General features: G+C 42.6%; 1 protein-coding gene and 1 long non-coding RNA gene across 3 annotated transcripts in view; both read left to right on the top strand.

Moving 5' to 3' along the window:
• The window catches only part of LOC309527102, a 346,237-nt gene that overhangs the window by 215,128 nt on the left and 109,539 nt on the right, over positions 1–21,570 (top strand). The window lies entirely within an intron of this gene.
• The window catches only part of CPLX2 (complexin 2), a 121,705-nt gene that overhangs the window by 6,745 nt on the left and 93,390 nt on the right, over positions 1–21,570 (top strand). The window contains exon 2 of one of the 2 annotated variants that reach the window (XM_082213601.1): positions 2,828–2,917. The exons of the other annotated variant lie outside the window; for it this stretch is intronic. The gene's annotated coding sequence lies outside the window, so the exon portion shown is untranslated. The remainder of the gene's footprint in view (positions 1–2,827; positions 2,918–21,570) is intronic. 2 annotated transcript variants of the gene reach the window in all.

Raw genomic sequence — 21,570 nt, forward strand, 5'->3', positions numbered from 1 at the left:
AAGGAGAGGAACATCTTGATAATGAGATTGTATTCCCTGACCAATTTGGCTTGACGCCATTACTGGATTGACTCTGTCTATTAAAACAAATAAATCTAATACACCGTTAAAGCCAGTTTTATTCTTTACTTCCACAACATTCCTAGCAAATAATTCCACAGATTAAACTATGTGGAAAACTATGATCCTAAAAGATGTAGCAATAAAAAAGATAGTATAGGTACCTTCAGTTCCATAGTCTTGTAGAATCATAAGGCTGAATAGCATGTTAAAGTCTGCTCAACTGAGGCAGGGTGTGATACACATAAATCTTGTCCTTTGGGAACGCATTGTTTTGTTGTTGATGTTTGTAATCTGATGGAGGTGACTTTGGTTTGTGAAAGGTTAGCCAGAATAATTGTGTTAGAGTCTAGGGTCCCACTAAAGTCTCTTTTTTGTATACAACTAACTGAAATATAACTAACTAACATGGGTGGCGCTGTGGTCTAAACCACAGAGCCTAGGCCTTGCCAATCAGAAGGTCAGCGTTTCGAATCCCCATGACGGGGCGAGCTCCTGTTGTTCAGTCCCAGCTCCTGCCCACCTAACAGTTCAAAAGCACGTCAAAGTGCAAGTAGATAAATAGGTACCGCTCCGACGGGAAGGTAAAAGGCGTTTCTGTGCGCTGCTCTGGTTCGCCAGAAGCGGCTTCGTCATGCTGGAAACATGACCCAGAAGCTGTCTGCGGAAAAACGCCGGCTCCTTCAGCCTATAGAGCAAGATGAGCACTGCAACCCTAGAGTCGTCTGCGACTGGACCTAACAGACAGGGGTACCTTTACCTTTTTAACTGATAATTATAGGACTTACACCAGAGATCAGCAGTTTTGTAACTTCTTCAGTCTGTATGAAATTATTCATATTTGCCGTATCACCCAGCGAACCTCATGATTGAACCGGTATTTGAACCTCAGTCTTCCGTGTCTAAGCCTACTAACTCACCCTGACTTCCCTGCTGACTTCCTAACCATCATCATATTCCCATAGACAGGGAATTGGCTCATTCTAGGGGCAGAATGAGCCAATTGCCTGTCAGTGGGACCAGAAGAGCACATAGGAATTCAGGCAAGAAACAGGACCTTGGAGAGCTCCAAGTGGAGCCTGACAAAGTTCAAGCTGGATACAAACCACCAAGTTCGACAAAGATCTGGAGCTCACTGAAGGCTGATAAATATGAGCACCCAGTTCAGGTGGTGAACTCTCCAGGATCTCAGGCATGGATCTTTCAGTGATCCTTTTAACTGGAGGTACCAAGGATTGCTCCTGGGAGCTTCCATGAGCAAAGCATGTTGTCCACTCCTCCATGAAAACATGGGCTGTGTTTCCCACTGAGGGTTCATAAAACAGGTGCTTGGTCAAGTCTTCTATAAGTTTCAGAGCATTTGTATTATAATGTCCAAATCAGAATGAATATATATATATAGTCTCAAAGCTCCTAAGTTTGTAGCTAAAATAAATTAGAGAAAGTTAATACATTCATGCAAAGGAATAGACTGTAATGGTCAAGCGACACAAGAGCCTCACACTCATACACATTCACAGGGTTCTGCCAGCTTCATCTGTGCTGATCTCTTTCTGGCTAATGGGACCAGTTCTGGTCATCCTAATGGGACTAATTCTGGTCATCCTCTGTCCCTTTTTCTTCCCTGATTTGTGTGCTGTCAGTGCAGACAACACTGATCATCAATTCAGAGGTGGGGGAGATCCTTGCCAGCAACATTATGGGAACAGTCCAGTGTACAACATTTGTCATATTTGAGAACTTAGCAGGACTCTCAGCAGAGATGGAATCTTGCCAGCCAGAGTGTTTGTGGGAAAGGAATGGAACCAATGTGATGTAGCCACTGCTGTCATGAAATACTGGGACAGCCCAGTGTTCACATTGAAGGCAGAATCAATACACATCTGAAAATTCTGAAGATTAAAAAGGGAAATGTGTTTTAAAAAAACCTGATATCTAAAACAAATGTGGAAATGACCATGGAAACTAATCTGGAATCAACTTAGTTTATCTTTCCCTTACCACATAGCACACCCATCTCTGTGACTAATCTGTCAGAGTGGCTAGGACAGGAGTCTAGGGATGATCTACGTGGCAGAAGGAAAGTGGAATGAAGCCCATTTGCAATGGAGGTTGAGTAACTCTTAGGGGGGAAGCATGGAAACCAGAAATAAAAGGCAGAGACAAACACTGGATTGTTACGAGGGGGGGCGGGGAGATGGTTTGAGAGAATAAGCTACACATGCCTGGAATTTCTGGATTTTTTTTCCTGTTAAAACAGGATGGGAGTAGTCTGTATTGGATCAGAGCAGTTGTGCCTGTCCTCCTGGAGGACAAAGAAGCAGCTGATGGGGTGGGGAGCATGTAAACCAGGAAAACAACATGAGGGGAAAGGTCCCAAATATCACCCCCCCTTTCCAGCAACACTGCTCCAGTCAAATTGAAGTTCACCACGACTGTCTCATTTGGCGCTGAATAGATGGCTGAACCAGAGATTCTGGAGAGGGAACCGCATTTGGAGAATAATGAGATGGTGTCCTAAGGGAGTCATTGCTAAGCAGAAGTGCATGTGATGTGCTTTCTAGTCTTCTGTTGTGGCTGTTGCCTCTTATAATGGAAGTTCCGGCTCATCGTGTAAGTTATAGAGTGTTGCTGCTGCTATAGTACAGGTGATGGTTCTGCTAGCTAAGGTCCACTGAGCTAGGCCAGGAGTAGCACCAAAAGGAAGAGCAGGAGTGCAAGACCAAGCTCTCCTGATCTTGTCCTCTTCATCTACATGCCTTTCTAGGGTCTGTGCTGCCTTTGACATGCACTGCCTGACTGAGGAGCTCTGGTTTTAGTTACCTGAAGGAGCACTTGCCTGCAGAACAACAGCAAGGTAGGTGCATTTCTCTTCTGGTTCCAAGTTGCTGCTTATATATTTATTTGTTGTATGAATCACCTTTTGCATACATCTCAATGTGATTTACAAATATACAATAAAAACTCAAAATAGTTTTTTTTTTAAAAAGAGTGCATAAACAACTAAAGAAGTGTTTTAAAATTGATACAAAATGGCCATGTTGATCCTCTGCAATTATGGTTTTTGGTATGGGAGTGAGAGCGTTTTCACAGGCTGACTCCATTATAATGTTTCAGTTATTGTCCTTTTGTCACTTTGTAACTTAACTTGTTTTCAAGTTGTTGCCTTGATACTATTCTACTGAATATTAGCACCGTTCAATGAAGATATCAACCCAGTGTATGGCAGTTGTGGAAAAGATTTCATGTTAAGGGGATCATTGGGAACAGGACTGAAAATGTGACTGCCTATATCATGTGACTGTTATACAAATATGTCCTTGTAAAAATATCAAAATGTAGAGAAATTAAGACGGTGCCTTTTATCAGTTATGCACTTTCTTAGGATAGTGTGTCTAAGTTAGTTGGTTTTCTTCGAAGCCTGATACTGGTGCTTTTTGTGCTGATTTCTAGATAGCTACAGGGAAAATCACTGTCTTTAGTTTGGGGTCTCATAAGTGCTTCCTTTGTCTGACAGGGGAAGAGGAAACTTAAGTGACACCTGGCATTCTTCACACAGCTCCTTTTACCCATCTCCACACAGTGCATTGCATTTCCTTTGCCATAAATATTTATGGGCTGGAGTCACTGTACATGTGCATTTATATATGATATTAAGGATGTGGATAAAGACCAGCTGTGCAAGGATAGGCCAAAGGGACCTATGGTGCTCGTGATAGCATTGGTGCCAAATGCATTACAGATCTCTAGCGGAGAATGGAATTTGGACCCATTTGCAGGAACTGGGAAGATGAATAGGGAGAAAAAGGCTCAAACGTTTGAAAAAAAGCTCCCCTTCAGGCTGAGGCCTTCAGGTAGTTCAGAAACTCCCATCTCTGGTGCAGCAAACTACTCAGCTGGGAAGAGTGGTTGTATGTGTGTTTAATAATGCATGACACGGAGACTTAGGGCTTTGTTCAGTCTGTACAAATTATAAGAATAATAAGAATAATAAGAATAGTAAGAATAAGAATAGTCTGCCCTTTAGGGTAGCTAGAACTAGCGAGCAGCATTCCATTCTGTTTCCTTGGAATTATTCACATCTAGTGACCTGTCTGACTAAAACTGGTTTCAGTTTTAAGTAGTTTCCAAGGATGCCAGTTGTCAGAGATGCTGGGAAATGTAGTCCAGTAACACCTAGAGGGCCACATACTCCACATCCCTGATCAATGCTCTCACTTAAGTAGTTGTCTTATTCCAGGCCCATGAGGGATTTCCCCGTGAAGTCCAATATTTGTTTTAATGTGACACACATCCCTATGGTAATGCACACTGTGATTCGGGAACCTCCTTTTAGAGCTGTGGTGCCAGTTCTCTAGAATTCTCTTCCATTAGAAATGAAACAAGACCCAACCCTGTTATACTTTAAACATCCACTGAAATCTTTTTCCCCAAGCCCAATTTGTCTACTTTGTTTCTTTGGTTTTAATTGTTGCACATTTGTTTCTTCAGCTTTAATACTGTTATATGGTCTGTGTTATGCATCATTTGTTTTAGCTTCTATGTACTTTTTATACTGATTTATTTAGTTGTATTATAGTTCTTTTTTCTATTTTATTGTCAAGTGGAGTAGGGTTGTAGAGGAATAAAATAAACAGCAGCAACTCTCCAGAGCCTTTGGCAGGGGACTTTCTCAGCACAGGCTGCTTCACGTCCTTTTAACTGGAGATGCGTTTTTGCATGGCATACTTTTGTCAGATTTATTTATTTACTTACTTATAATAAGAGTTGTATGGTCCTCTGCATGTAGCATACCAAAGTGGCACATAGCATGTGGTGTGAATATTTGTTCCTTCAAAAACTGTATGCAAGACTTAATTGCCACGGCATAGCACATGGGCCCACTCAAGCCCATTGATTTCAGTGGATTTTAGCATGCCTAGTTTTGTCTGTACTGGATTGCTTTAATTTATTCTTCCTAGTGATAGAGTAGTGAAACCTTAAGATACTGGCCGTTATTTGAAGGTTTCTGCTCAATTGGTTGTCTTAAGTTTGACTATGAGACCAACTAATGTTGCAGTTTTGAACCTGCTTAATACAAACTAATCTTCATACAGTGGTACCTCGGAAGTCGAACGGAAACTGTTCTGGAAGTCTGTTCAACTTCTGAAACATTTGGAAACCAAGGCACAGCTTCTGATTGGCTGCAGGAAGTTCCTGCAGCCAATCGGAAGCTTCGGAAGCCGTGTCGGATGTTGGGGTCCCAAAGAACGTTTGCAAACCAGAACACTCACTTCTGGGTTTGTGGCGTTTGGCAGCCAAAACATTCAAGTTGCAAGGCATTCATCAACCAAGGTACGTTACTTCTGAGTAAATCTGCACTGAGTACAAGTTTGCCCTGTGAGTAACCAGTTAAAATGCTAGATGTACATCTACTAAAGGTAGAATGTTATTTTGACTAAGTTACACAGCCAGATAGCGTATTATTTGCAATATGATCATAACCATATGGCCTTTGTGGATGGGAAAGTCCTTATAGACAAAGAAAGTAGAGCCTGCAGGATCAGGCCTATGGCCCATCCAGCACAGCAGCCTGTTCACACAGTAGCCAATCAGATACCTGTGGGAAACCTGTAAGCAGGATTCAGACAAAGAAGGGTACTCTCCCCTCTTGTGGTTTCTAGAAACTGGTCCTCAGAAGCACCACTGCCTCTAACCCTGAAGGCAGAGCAATCACAGCTGGTAGCTGTTGATAGCCCCCACCCCCATGAATTTAATCTAACCCTATATATCAATCAGATTATTTATGGCAGAGCCACTCACATACACATAGACCACCTTTCTTTCAGAAGGCAGCTCCAAATTCAATTCCACATTTTAAAAAAACACACCTGACTGAAACAACTCATTTTATTGTACTGATCCTAAGACGTTTGTCAGAGCTGGAGATAATACATGCATCTCATAATGCATGTTCTGTTATTGTGGTATCTCTATATGCCCCAAGTGCATTGTTGCTCCTGCACAATACTCCCACAAGGCCCTCGTAATACAATATGGTAGGATGTACAATGTACAGTTCTGCTACTTTACATCCCTGTACAGCCTTAAAAGACAGAGATATTTATTTATTTTTGACAGCAAAATTGTTTAAGCTTTCTGAAGTGGAGAGAAAGAAAAGGGAAAGGAACTCTGAGTCACTTCTGATGAGATAACAGTGACAACTGAAGCAAGACACCAGCACAACCCCTGCTCAGTGCAACTTGCCATTTTTCTTTGCACAGAAGAGATGGGATCTTGCATTAGTTTACAGCTCCGACATTACATTACACACACTAAGCAATGTGTGTGCGTGTGCATGTGCACCGCGTGTTGTGCACTGGCTCTGATAGCACAGTCCTCAGACATCAGTTGCACTGTATTTGATGAGGCCTATGCATAGGTAAGTTTGCATAGAATTGCTGCAAGCTTATTCACACTCAGTGGGAGTCAGCTCCACGGAACTCTTTAGGTCTTAAAGGTAAAGGGACCCCTGACCATTAGGTCCAGTCGCGGACAACTCTGGGATTGTGGCGCTCATCTCGCTTTACTGGCTGAGGGAGCCAGCGTACAGCTTCTGGGTCATGTGGCCAGCATGACTAAGCTGCTTCAGGCGAACCAGAGCAGCACACAGAAATGCCGTTTACCTTCCCACTGGAGCAGTGCCTATTTATCTACTTGCACTTTGACATGCTTTCAAACTGCTAGGTTGGCAAGAGCAGGGACCGAGCAACAGGAGCTCACCCTGTCGCGGGGATTCGAACTGCCGACCTTCTGATCGGCAAGCCCTAGGCTCTGTGGTTTAGACCACAGTGCCATCAGTGTCCCACTCTTTAGGTCTTAGGATTGTGCTTTTAATTGTTAAAGTAATAAGGAAGTGCTTCTTTTCACCTCACATAGCCAAAATATATGGTGGCCATCAACAGCTTGAGGACAGCTTTAAAGTGACAGTAGACAGATTGGGGGGGCTAAAGCTTTCCATAGCTATTTTTTATTATTTCAAATGTATAGCTTTCCCTTCCTCCAGCTCACAATAATAAAAATACATTTTTAAACAACAACAACAAAGCTCTTAACATGTTGCAGACAGCAGTTTAAACCAGAGTGTGAAAACTTTGTAAAAGCCCCAAACCCTGGAAAAATAAAATATTGCTACATTTCCTGAATGCCACTGACTGCCTGGTTTCCCTTGAAAGGGAGGGCCATATCTCAGGTACCGCCACTGAGATGGCATTCTGGTATTTTGAGGTATATCGTATCTGATGTTAGAGGTAATATACAGTCATCATGGTTAGTATTTCTGGCCTGAAATTGGAAACCTGGGATGGGGGGGGGGACTTGTCTCAAGTCGTTGTTCTTCATGCTACCTTCTACTGATAGGGACCACGAGCAAGACCTTCACCCTCAGATACCTCTGCTGTGCTTATCTTATTTGTTGAGTTTCTTTCTGAATGGTGGCACTTTGTCTCGGCCCATCTCTGCTCTACTGTACTGCTTCTAACTAAAGAGGAACCAATTTCCCATCATGTCCCCAATGCCTAAGTATAGTTTCTCTGGTTCGAACAAGCCTGTGATCTTTTGGAGAGTCACTGGGTGCTGAGGATCCCATTGCTGACCATCAGTATCTTAAAAAAGAAGAAAGATTAGACGTACACTCACCTGCTGGAGCTGTAATACAAGAAAACACATAACTGTCAGATACTTTTTAAAAAAATAGAGGATCAAAAATATGGTCATAACGGGGATAGTTGTGGAGCTTCTCACTAGTCAAGTTGAAAGCCATATTCATTAGGGGGCTGTGACAGTTTCACAACCACATGCTGTATGGCAGCTCTAAGGGAAATGGATGTATGCTATCTGTGTGAAGAAGAAACTCATTTTTCCCAGTGACAAAATATTGTTTTGAGTGCTGGGAAAACATATTTGCTCCACAATAAAAAAACATAGCCTCAAGGGAAGACAAGCGGACAGTATGCTACAAATGAGGAAAAAACCGTTGTTATTTATTTATGTAATGAATGTGCATGGCAGCCCTTGACAGAGCAACAGAAGCGCAATTGACAGATCTCTGCCCTGAGGAGCTTACATTGTAAATTTAGACATGACGGGCAAAGGAGAAGTAGGATGAAGCATGGGTGAGAGAGATGGATATGTACAAATACATCTCCATGTATTTTAGGAATCATTTCAATTGCACACTGGCAAAGTAGCTGCTGATTTATTTCCCTAAAATGATAAGGAGCTTGATCATGCTGAGAGACCTATAGAGTGCTAAGGGTTTCTTAGAATGAAATTTCTGTTCTTGAGGGGAGAAAGTGCCTATGGGCAGAAGATTGCTTAGTTAGCATTGTTCAGACCTTCAGAGGAATGCTGAAGTGAAAACCCAAGTAGGAGTGGTTGGTTGAAGAAAGAGCACGCATGTAGTACAGGCAATAGATTGGGAATGGGGAAGCCTCTGATCCTCTAGATGTGTTGAACTACAGCTCCCATCAGTGCAGCCATTACAATCAATAGAAAGGAATTACAGCAGTTGCAGTCCAACAACACTGGAAGGACCAAAGTTTTCCCAACTTAGTGCAGAAAACTGACACCCTCCTTTTTTTTCATTCTTTGCCTGTGAGCAGCTTTTGGAGAAGTCAAAGAAATTTAAATTACTACAGCACCTTAAGGCCATCTTAGGATGCTTCCAAATAACCTGTTTATTGAGCATTCGTTCTGATTTGTTTGTGTGGAGGTTTGGTGACAGTTGCAACAACCAAGTATTATTACCACACTTTCCATTGCCTTTCCCATCACTTTCCTTACCACAAAAAGTCAGTTTTTGGGGGTGGGGGAAGGTTTGTTGTGCAAGACCTCACCATCAGCTGTAATTGCACAACCTGAATTTGCCAATATTTGATTGAACCCTACCTGAGAAAAGAAGCAGCCTGGAAGTATTCCTACTATTGGAAGAGCGACTCATTTGTTTTTAATCTACTGAATAGACTTAACCCCATCTTTATTCCCTCACATATGACACTCCCAGGCTGTTGCTGCACGGGGGGGGGGGTGGATTCTGCACCTACTCAGCACCTGTCAGTTGTGCACCAACACAAAATTCACCAAGTTTAAAAATTAAAGAACAGAGACAAATGACTGTGCTTTGCTGGTTTAATATTTAAACATGAAGGCTTGATTCTGATCTCAGTTGCCTTTGGCACCACCAGCAGCAGCCTTTTGGAAGTGGCACCAGGATCCATCCCCACCCCTAATGTGCCACGCCTGCACAGCTTGCCCTGAGGTTATACTGCAAAAACAGCCCAATACAATTCCTCTTCTGCTGTGTTTCCCAACAGCCTCCATCACTAGCTGGGCCTTGCCCTCGAGGTCTTTAAAAGCACCATTTCACTAAGTGATCTTCCAGAGGTTATTGTTACTTTACACCACTTCTTTTTCTTCTTCCTGTTTTTTTTTAAAGCAAACTAGAGAATTAGAACAGCAAGATTGAAACCTTTTAGAACTGCAGCCATTATAATGTTCCCACCACGTGAGCAATTCATCAGAGAACCAACTTAGCAACGGAGGCTGTGGATTTCCTACCAGTGGAAGTTTTTAATAATAGATCACAGACATTTTTTTAAAACACACACACACACATTGGATATAATTAATCCCATCTTAATGTTCAAGGGGGTTGCCCACTGAGTGACCTTGTAGGATCCTTGCCATCTTATTTATATGTATATTTATGAGTTTTCTGCACATTTAGTAAAGCAGTTTAAAAAAAGAAATAAGGACATGGGAAGCTACTATATACAAGTAAGACTTTTTATCCATTTGGCTCAGCATCGTCTACTCTGCCTGGCAGGTGCTGTCCAGCATCTCAGGTGGAGAAGGGCTTTTCCATTGCCTGTCCCTGCAGACACCAAGGTTGAACCCATAACCCAGTTCTGCCATTGGGCTTTGATTCCTCACTAAAGTTCTTCTTCTTTGAGCATTAAAAAGGGGGATATGGGAGGGAAAGTTTGCACCCAAACATTTTTTGAGGTTCGTTTGTTCCAATCTGGAAATTATTTGCAGGCATGGAGACTACAGTGTGAACATGGGCTGCCCAGCCCTGCCAGGGTTCCACCATTCTTAGTTTCATAAGAGTTGGGAAAGAACTCCAAAGGTCATCCAGTCCAACCCCTGCCAATGCGCAAAGCCCACTGCTGTAGCATTTGTGATAGGTGGCCATCCAGCCTCTCCTTAACAGCTTCCAATGGGGAGCCATCCTATCTAGTCACTTCAGATCAGTGCACGCAAGGGTTTATGATCCAGATGCATAGGTTTTTAAGAGCATGAGGAAACACTGCCATCCTTAGGCTGCCGTCCTATGCACACTTACTAGGGAATGTGTCATGAAACACAGTAGGACTGACTACTGAGCACACATGCATTGGTTCAGGATGCCTCTGAACTGCATGAGGTTTTCAGTTTCTGGCAAACCCCATGGTTTTGACAGTTGCCTACTACCCACATAACTGTGGACAGGACGGATGATAACTGGGAAGGTTTGCCCAAAGAAAGTAGGGTAGCACACAGCACAGGATCTTCACAGGTATCAATGTATGTAGTGCAGTGTGAGTGTGGGTTTGTGGCTTTGCAGCATTGTTCACATATAATGTCTTCTATTTGGCTGCTTTAGACATATTGTTACATTTCATTCTCTTGTTTTGTACTCCTTGGTTTAGGATTATATGCATTTACATTTAATCTAGGATCAAAACAACCCCTTCAAGTTAAGGTGCTTGCAGATTCACCCATGCACCATAAAGCACAGGCACTGAAAATGAGGTGTTTGCCTTGATTTCTGCATCTTGTAAGCAGCAAGCACATTCTGCTGTCTCAAAGAATGTGCTCTCTTTTTTTACTATTTGCATATTTTGCCCAGTAATTCAAATAGTGCAGTAGGCAGCCTCATACAAGGCATGCAGCTGTTGTTCTACCTCTCAGGGATTTGGGGAGGTGGGTGACTAAAGCTGTGACAGAGGGCTCAGCCCTCTTGGCCTGCTGCTTCCCTCCAGGGAAACCCACTCTTTGCTGCTGAATCGGAACAAACATCAATCAAGTTTTCCATGGACTGACATTTGCTCCAATTCCGTACTAGTGAGTGGGATTTCCTGGGGGAAGTGGCAGGGCAAATGGAAAAACCTCTCAGACCCATGCTTTGTAGGCACAGGACTGCACAAGTGTGGATGAACCCAGAGTACCATACAACAACCCCGAGGTGCTTTGTTAACTCGGGAACCCTGTGGTTATGTGGAAGAGTTGCCGATGCAGTTTTGATGCCGTCCAAAGCAGTCCAAGTGCAGGCATCTTTGCTGTAAAAGTATGATTTTAAAAAAAAACCCTCCCGGCCACTTCAGATGAAATTAGATGAACACCCACAGACAGTTTTCCATTGTAAGAGATATTGGGGTCACTGATTTTGTGTGTGTGACATGTCTTGGAAGCTGAAGAGACCCCCCCCCAACATGTAATATATTTACTGCTGCTCAGACCTTTTGACTGATCCTCTCTCCCTAGTTACTTCTGCACATAAACTTGCCCTTCAGGAAGAGGCCGTTCTGGTCCCATCCTTCCTGCTTTCTAGCCCAGTACAGCATTTAAATGCCAGTAGTTGCAGCTGGAAGAAGGTGTTTGCCCAAGAAAAATGGCCCATGTGCCTCACAGCTGCCACAGAGCTTCCAAAGCATCCAGGGACAGGCAGCTATGACTAATGGGCTCCACAGGCATCTGACAGAAACGGTGCCTTCTCCAAACATACCTCAGGCCAGGCTCAAGCTGTGATGTCACTCCAGAAAATCTCTATTAGAGTCAATTATGTTGCTGCTGCTGCTTCCCTTACTCTGCTTCTCTCAGTGTGCCTCTGATGAATCACCTGCTAAGACTGAAACATAGCTGCTGGAAGAATCTTGATCAATGCTCCAATCTGGAATCAAGCTAGCACTTTTGCCAAACCTTCCAGTCTTGAGTGCGTGGCCTCTGTCCACCTGCTTTCTTGGCAACTGGTGAACATCCTCTTTCCCCAGCTTCCCTTTCCTGAGCAAGAATCAGACAAAACAATGTCAAGATTCTGTCAAAAGCAGCAGTTTACAAACCAGTGGCCGGATGTGAATGGCACTTTGGGAATATGTGCATCAATACTAGGATCCTGGCGTTGAAAGCCAGCTCAGGGTGCTGCCATCTGCTGCTGCTCTTTTCCAAAAAAAGAAAAAAAGAAGTGCTTTGTCCATGCCACACAGGCCTGTTAACAATTTACCAGACAGTAAATTACTCTTATTCTTAATAGCAATTGAGAATATTATGTGCCTTCAGTCACATCCACTAAGCCGTTTCTGGTGAACCAGAGCAGCACACGGAAACACCGTTTATCTTCCTGCTGAAACAGCACCTATTTATCTACTTGCACTTTGACGTGCTTTCGAACTGCAAGGTTGGCAGGAGCTGGGACCGAGCAACGGGAGCTCACCCCGTCGTGGGGTTTCAAACCGCCGACTTCTGATTGACAAGCCCTAGGCTCTCTGGTTTAACCCACCGCGCCACCCACGTCCCCATAAGTGACTTAGGCATCCTCTATGCACTCTTCTGAGTTTCTTGTGACTCGTGCGTATTCCCCCTGATTAAACGTTTTACCTCTGACAAACCAGTCATAATGAAACTTTCCCTCCACTGTCTCCCAACTCTGGTGCTTGTTCTACCTTACCCCATCACTCCACCCTATCATTATTCCTTTTATGGCAAGTTTAGAGACTTCTGCTTTTAGTGGGCCCTTGTCTGCAGCATTTTATGATGCCTGGATTGCCAAGACACTAAGAAGGGCTTCAAAGGGTCCTTGCTTCAGCTCATAACATCTTGTACAGATCCCATTTTGCCTTGGACACATCCCAAATCCCTCTGAGACACCTCATTTCATCTTGGGATTCAGGAGTCTTTCAAATCTTGACACACACACACGTCTTTTTCTCTTTTTAGACAGCCATAGCATGAAGTGCACTGCCACAACCTGCAGCGGCAACTTCGTTCTCAAGACTAGCCACTTAAGAGCAGTGGTGTTAAGAAGCTGAAAGGGTACTTTGCCAGGGATACAGTAAACTGCTTATTAACCTGTGCTTGTGGAGCTACACTCTTCCTGCCTAAGATTCTCTTCTCATGGATTTTGTAGAATGGATTGTTTTGCTCTGGGCAGTGCACACTTTAGCAGCTGTCTGTGCTGAACTAGGTATGTTCGCCTGAGCAAACAGGAGCACTGTGAGCAGGTGGTTAAACATTTCTTTGCCACTTTGTAGAATACATTGTTCTTCTTTCTTTGACCAGTTTTACCACATAAACAGACACTATCCATTTCTTTCATTATATATTTTTAAAAGCCTACTTAAAATCAGTTTAAGCAAGAAAATAAGTCCATGAGCAATCAAAGCCCTAGGGTCCAATTGTGCCCATCCGCTAGTGAAACAGACTCATGTAATGGGACTTAGTCTTGCTTTCCTTTCCCCTGCAGCCTCCCACACACACACCCCAAATGACTTTAGAAGTTTGACAGGTCCTCTGGAGCAGATTTGGGAGGCAAATGGGGCTGCAGGAGAGACGAGGAAGGGAAAATCTGCTTGCACAATCCTGGAGGTCACCCAGACCATGCTGCATTATGCTACCAAAATACATGAGATCTGTTTGTTTGTCCCAAGCATGTTGTGCTTTTTTGTGTATTTGCTGCATTTCGAAAACTGCAGTGTTTAAAATAAATTTGCGAAGTTGAGCCCACCTAGTAGATGAAATGCAGATACTTTTCAAAACAAAAGAAAGTACTTTGCATGCAATATGTAATTAGTCCTTGAACTTCATTGCCCTGGTGGCCAGTTCCCAGAGGAATGATCCCATCAAGAGTTGCTTATTTATTGCTTTATATACAGCAACTGTTGCTAATCACCACTAGAAGCACTGATCTCGTTCTACCATAGTAGCTCTTAGATTTTGCTGATGCCTGTCTTCCTCATACTGTATGTCAATGGGATGTGGGTGAGGAAATTCACTGACATGACATTTCTGTCTTGTCCAAAATAGGAAGGGCATATTGATGCCTAGTGACTGATGGGCAAAAGGGTTGCACACACTTTATGTTTCTTTTTCAGAGAAAGAACTTTACCATATTGTTGAATGTATATGTTATTCTAGAGCAAGGATAGCCAATTACTGGTTTATTCATTTTTAAGGGTTGTTCTCCAAACAGAGGATGAGGGCCCAGATGCGTACCTTCTCCAGCTCATGGCAAGTTGTATTTTGTAGTAAAGTTGATGCCACCTGATAATAGATTCATGGAACAGATGCATTCAAGAATACTATTAAATGCCCATAAATATATATACATATAGCATACATATTTCATAGTCTGTTTCCTTCAACCTTCAAACAATATTCTTTCCCTTCTGTGTAAAAGTATGGGCTCACTTTTCACCATACTTTGATTAAAATTTGGTGAAGCTGTCCCAGTCCAGATGATGATGATAATAATAATAGTAGTAGTAGTAGTAGTAGTAGTAGTAGTAGTAGTAATTTTATTATTTATACCCCACCCAACTTGCTGGGTTTCCCCAGCCACTATGGGTGGCTCACAGCATATATCAGAACATACTAAAACATCAAACATTTAAAACTTCCTGATGCAGGGCTGCCTTCAGATGTCTTCTAAAATTCAGATTGTTTATTTCCTTGACATCTAATGGGATTGTGTTCCATAGGGAGGGCACTACTACCGAGAAGGCCCTCTGCCTGGTTCCCTGTAACCTCGCTTCTCACAGTGAGGGAACCAGCAGAAGACCCTCAGGGAGGACCTCAGTGTCCGGGCTGAACAATGGGGGAGGAGATGCTCCATCAGGTATACTGGGCCGAGGCTGTTTAGGGCTTTAAAAGTCAGCACCAACACTGATTTGTGAAACACCATGGGAGGCAGGCTGGAATGAGCGCACAGGCTTCTAGTTGGCTGTCCCTGTTGAAAAGTAGGCTGAGATGTTTGTGTTCCAAAATACGTTTTTAGACACAATTCTGAGCATAGGCTATGTCAGAATCTTAGCATAGCATTTTAAGCAGAGATTTAGAGGGAGGGATTCTTGCTTCTGTAACTTCTGCTCCAAAGTAATATTGAATTTTGTCATCAATTACACATGATGGGCCAATACTACCCACTCTTTTCTGTAAAACACTCTGAGCTATGCTTAAGGTCATTACAGGATTTCATCTCTGCTATACCATTCTGCTAATGCAATTGTTCTTGGGTTCCCACCCACCCCCAGATTGATATCTGATGCAACTCCAATTTGGGAGCAGAAATAGAAGCAATTGAATTTCTTTGTCCCTTATGTCTGTCTCCTCTTATTGTATTGGTTGATCTCAAATATTATAGCTTTGCAGAAGGCAGTTTTCTGTTTGTGCTATTAACAGACAATAAAACGTTAATGAAAAATAGTGAGCAAGGGGAATTTAAGGAACATAATTGCTGGCTCAGCTTTTCTCTTCCTTCAGTGGAAGGCAAGATTGGAGAATGAGGCTGCACTGGTGGGGTTCTAAGGGGGCTACTATTTGCTCAAGTGAAGGTGGGAACTGGAGCTAATTGATTGCTTGTGCCTCCATTAAGCCTTCTGCAGCCCTTGTGAAACACTTGTTTTGAAAAGCATATGAAAAGGCTGGAGTGATCCTTATTACGAAGGGAAGTTAATCCAGAATATACAGATTAGTAGAAATGGGGCAGTTTCTATGTAATTCCGTTCCCCCAACTTGACCAATTGTGACTTCTCAAATTCTGTTGAGAGCAAAACTGCTTCCCGTTCACTTCACTTGCCAATAAATTGCTGCTGTTTTGTGGTCCTTTTGCTTCAATCGTCCTGGAAGAATGATGAGATCATATCCAAACAATCTCTCCGTGCTATCCTCACAATGGAGGAGCTTGCTTTAGATGACAGCCCAGTAATTAGCATCAGAAAAGCGCCTGTCTTCTTGAGGGTTCCCACCAGGGGAATTGCTTCCCTCCTGGGGCTCTCTGCCTAGTGGAGTGCTTTGTTGTTCCAAAATAAGTCTCACTATTGATGTGTCATCCATGCGAGTGAGTGCCAGGTGTAAGGCAGGGCATATGCAAATGTTTATTTAAAGATTTGCACACCTGCGCAGGATCTCTCTGGGCCTTTGTGTGGTGTCAGAAAGTGGGGAGGACGGGAGGGGAGTTTGAGCAGTTGTGTATCGCCACAAACATACACTTTGGAAGAAGACTGCCTTTTCTCTGCTTGGGCCATCAGGTGAATGAATGGATCTGCACTGTGCTCAGTTTTTCAGCACAGGTGATATACAGGAGTAGACACATTGTGCTAAATCAAAGCATAAAGGATGTAGCTTCCCCCTCAAACCTTGCTGAAAAGCCCAGGAGACAACCCACACAGACATTTCCATTTGCTACCATATTGGCCCGAATACAAGCCGCACCTTAAAATTCAAGGGGAAGTGAGACAATACCTGAATATAAGCTGCTCCCTTAAAATCCCGCAGGCACTCACACCCATTCTGTTTTACCATATGTCTGTTTCAGCAGCAATATCATAAAAGCCAGTTTTTGTAAGGTCACGAATTTAAGCCACACTTTGACTTTTCACGGTTGGAATTTGGGGGGAAAGTGAGGCTTATATTCAGGCCAATATGGTATTTATACACAGGTTTGAGGGAGCAGTTCCTTCTCTCTTTCCTGTACTTATTTTGAGCCTATCTCTACCAACTGCATCAATAAACCACTGTACTGTACTATAAAACGACATTATGAAACAGCTATGCTAATGTATTTCAGAGCATGGTTTCAACCTGATATTGCTAAGTTACTGGAATAACTGAATGTTCCAACAAATATTTTTTAAAAAATACACTTGGTACCAGACTAATTTTGATAAGGATATAACAAAGTTGAATCCATGTACTAGAAATTTATTTAATAATTAGTATAAATTTAGGAGATAACTGAGCCCAGTGCTGTCGCCATTAACTGCAATTAATTATAATGAATAAATAAAAGATAAACCATTGTTGGGCACTTTGTCATTATGGAAACATAAATATAACAACTAATACTCACCAAAGACCTGCATTTTCAGATTCCAACAAGAGTTTGGAACTGGAAATAGCAGTATATCTGACAACAAACAATTAGTTTAAATGTGAAAGAGAATGTTTATATTGGTTTTTTTTTATGGTATTTGACAACCGTAAGGCTTATGTATCTTACGTATAACGATATTGATAATACATGTTGGAGATGTAAAACAGCAAATGCAGATATGGCTCACATCTTTTGGTTTTGTCCCAAGATAAGGAACTTTTGGAAAGAGATAGTGAAAAATTGAAATAATCACAGGTCATAGGTTATCATTAGACCCTTTAATTGTACTTTTTGGCTTTGTAAAAGGCTCAGTGCTGCCTCTAGATACAGAAATTGTGGTGCATCTATTAACAGCTGCTCGGATTCGGAAGAAAACAAGAATTCCAACTATAGAGGATTGGATTGAAACTCTGACATGTAGCATATATTGTAAAACTAACTAATACAGTGAGGGTTAGAGAGGGTAGAAGACAGAATAATTTGTTTATAGATAAGTGGGGAATGTTTCTTACGTACTTCAGCAGCAATATTTAAGTGAAGAAAGCAACCTTTAATGTTATTGGGCTCACTCTAATATGTATTTCAGATTTGTGGGTAGGAGTCCCCTAACAAGTTCCCTCAATGGAAGCCTAGCACAAGGACTTTTGCTTGCGCAACAGTGCTTTCCCCCCTCCCACTCTTGCACCCCTCAAAATTGGCTTGGAGTGGGTTGGGATAACCCCCAGAACAGTGTGCAAGCTATCATCTTAGCTTGATCTTGAATTCCTCCATATGTAATTTTATCATTTTAGAACTTTTATGATGCGTATGGTGTTCAAATAATGAAATTCTATTATTTAAAAAGTGACCTGAAAGACAGGTTGCTCACCTGCTTTCCCACCCACTAAGCATCACTGCCAGTTCCTGAGATGGTGAGGGGCAGGGGGCTTAGTGCAGTGCAGGCACAGCAACAGAGGAGTTCACTCCTAAAAGAGCTTCCTGTTGAGCCTTGCTTGAGCAAGAGGGTTTTCCTGGTCGTTCTGCAACCCTGACATTTGGCTGCCTCCTTCACCCTGCTTCCTAGTTTGTTCTTCAGTCCTGGCTTTCCTTCATAGTCTCCTGGCTTGTTGTTTGGTTCCCTGTCATTCTTTAGTCCTGACTACCAACATGCCCTATCAACTACCAATTCCGGATTCCCAGCTCCTTGCTCACTTCAGACAGCTGATCACAGCCCATATCTGACAGAGGGGGACAGACTAGGACTGAGTTATACTTTGCAGGGGTCCCTCTGCATGTGGCTGCTGTGGCTCTGACAAACTCGGTGAAGCCTCTGATGTGTGACTTCCGAACCCAAAATGCATGAAACTCAATAAGCTGCTGATGTGGAAAGGGCACAAAGCAACAGTTGCCCTCATAATAAAAATTCTGGTACTGCTTCCATATGATGCTGTGGGGCTGTCAGTCAATTAAAGCTTTCTTAGTCAATTAATTTTCCTGCTTCTAATCACTTAATCATTAAAATTAAGCAACTAAAGATCAGCCTTACTGTGGCTCAGTGCCCGTGACATTTTGGGGATGCTTAATTCAGATAGCATTGCTCCCTCTTCGCTAGTAGAAAAATGGAAAAATACTGGTTCTTTCTCAGAAAATCTTCTTAAATTGCATAAGACACAATCCGCTTCTCTTTTGCATGCCCCAGTAGAAATTACTTAAAAGCAGAGGACCAGAAATATGACTGCCCTTGACAGCTGAGCCAAAATGTTTTGATACCAAGGCGCTCTCTCCCCCATTGGATACAATCCTATGCATGTCTACTTAGAAGTAAGTCCTGTAGTGTTCAGTGAGCCCTACTCCCAGATAACTACACATATCTTGGAGCACCTCTACCAAACCACCACTGAAACAACCAGCTGCGTGTTCCTCTGCAGCTTGTTGTTGGAGAAGTAGGCATGGACCTTTCCCACAGCTCAGTACGACTGAGGGAGGAATTATCTAACCCCCTCTCTAACTCCCTGGTTGGGAAAGAGTGTGGGCTCCCTTATTTATTAGCCTCAGTACGGTGACAATGAAACAACATGGCTTGGTGGGGCATACTGTTATTTTGCATACCCATTGCCTTTAGATGCACAAGAATATAGGAAGCCACCTTATACCGAGGCAGATCATTGGTCCATTAACCTTAGCATTGCCTACACTGACAGGCAGCAGCTCCCCAGGGTTTCTTAAAAGGAACATTTGCAGCTCTACCTTGAGATGCTAGTAATTTATTTATTTAAAAGTGACATTAAAGGAAGACTGTGAACGACATAAAACCATCAATAAAATCACATCAATAAAAACTAATTGGAATAACAAACCAGCAAATCAAATTAATCATCAACTTAATTGGATCACCCCTTAGGGAAAACCGGGCTGAACAAATGTGTTTTAAGCAGCCACCTAAACACCAGTGCTGTAGGCACCTGCCTGGCATTTACTTGAACGGACCTGGAACCTTCTGCGTGGAAATCGGATGCTCTACCACTTCCTTGTGCATCAAGCATAACTGTGGAAGACACCTCAAGAGTGCAATATAGCTATGCACAGCTTCCATGCTCTTTTCTCATTCCTATTCCAATGCAGTATGCTTAATGTGCTGGATTGCCAGATGCATTTAGACTGTTGGATGCAACTGTCAAAGGAAGCAGGTTCAATTAAAAATCCACATGTTCAATATACGTTGGGAACTGCCATGCAAAACCAACTTCTATGGGGGGGGGGACCATTGAATGCAGCACAAATTCCTGCTATGGAAAACCTGCATACTGTAAAATAACTGGTAGGCTACTCCCTTCAATAATATGTCTCGAACCTACTTTGAAATGACCAGTTAGGTTATTTTAACCTGTTTAGGTGTTTAACATAGATGAGACCCAGTATACTCTAGAAAGGTACAAGTAAACATCAGAGAATCAATACTGGATTTTCTCTATAGTATTGCTTTATTGATTAACAAGTAATTCACATGTCAAGACAAGGAATATGCACTCAACCATACATACATCCATTCATACATCTCCCATACTCACCACTATTTACTCTTCACTGAAGTGATCAGTTTCAGTAAGTGCCACGGGTGGCAGACAACAGCGCTGTCAATGTCTGGCACACAACTTAGGCTGGAGGGCTTTGCCATATATACGCCTTGTTGTTCATCTGTTTCTTGGCATTACACAACTCCTTACTCCTTTTTTTTTTTTTTTTTTTGGCATCTCGCATCCTTGTCCTTGGCATCATCTCACAACTATTATCTTGAAGGTAAAGTGTAGCCCATCTCCATGCCTCCTTGTATGTGCTGTTCTGTACTGTTCCTAGAACACACTGTTTTTGCCCAAACATCATGATGTTTTCCACATTCCATTAGCGCTTATACCGCACAGTTCACTGACAGTTCACTGACAGTCCAAAGACATCGCATCCATTTTGTGGTGTTCTTCAGCCATCTTTGGGCCCATATAAACCATGCCATTCGTTACAACTTTTAAGGCACTTGAAAGCAAGAACAAACAAAAACAGGTGCCTTGCACCTTCGAGTGAAAGCTGGTGTAAAATTCTGAACATCCATCACTGCAGGTTCTTCACAGCGGTGTGAATCCAGCTTAAGAACTTGCTTTGCACATGTACATGCCTTGTGCTTCAGATGAGCTGTCTTTTAAAAAGATTAAGGTGACATCTGTTGATGCACATGTATATAGCCTTCTTCATATTACCAATAAATAAATAAATCACAAACACGCACAAAAAGGCTGCAAATCTGCTTTGGGAGCACCCCGTTCCCACAGTTTCCAGCAAATGATACTCAGAAGGATACTGCCTCTGACCATGGAGGCAGAGCATTATTAAATTATCCTTTTTTAAGTGTGTCATTCTCTGCTCCAAGTTTAGTTTTTCCGATATATTTCTCTCTATGTGTCACACACACACACACACACACACCATTCGCACAGCTCTTGCCTACATACACTTAAAAGTGTGTACCCATTTGCCCTAAACACCATCAGAAACAATGTCATCCACCAGCTTCCAACTGGCCAAGTGTGTAGGTGTTTTCTGTAGGAGATATATTGATTTCTTGCCAGTCTCAGGACTGAAACAGCAGGCAACACTCACATATAGCCTCTAGGGCTACTTTTTCAAAAATCAGCATCACAGCATTCCCACCATTGCATGCTGCAACCAAACAACATCCAAGGAACTTTTTCCTCTGCTTAGCTGTTGCTTTCTCTGCACTGTTCACCTTGTTCTTTGTAACACCCTTACCAACAGAGCAAGGCAAAGGAGATATTGGGGCTTTCAGCTATTAATGAAGAAGACTTAACTGAGTG

Source organism: Podarcis vaucheri (genome assembly GCF_965113315.1).
Source record: "Podarcis vaucheri genome assembly, chromosome: 2".
NCBI lineage: Eukaryota > Metazoa > Chordata > Lepidosauria > Squamata > Lacertidae > Podarcis > Podarcis vaucheri.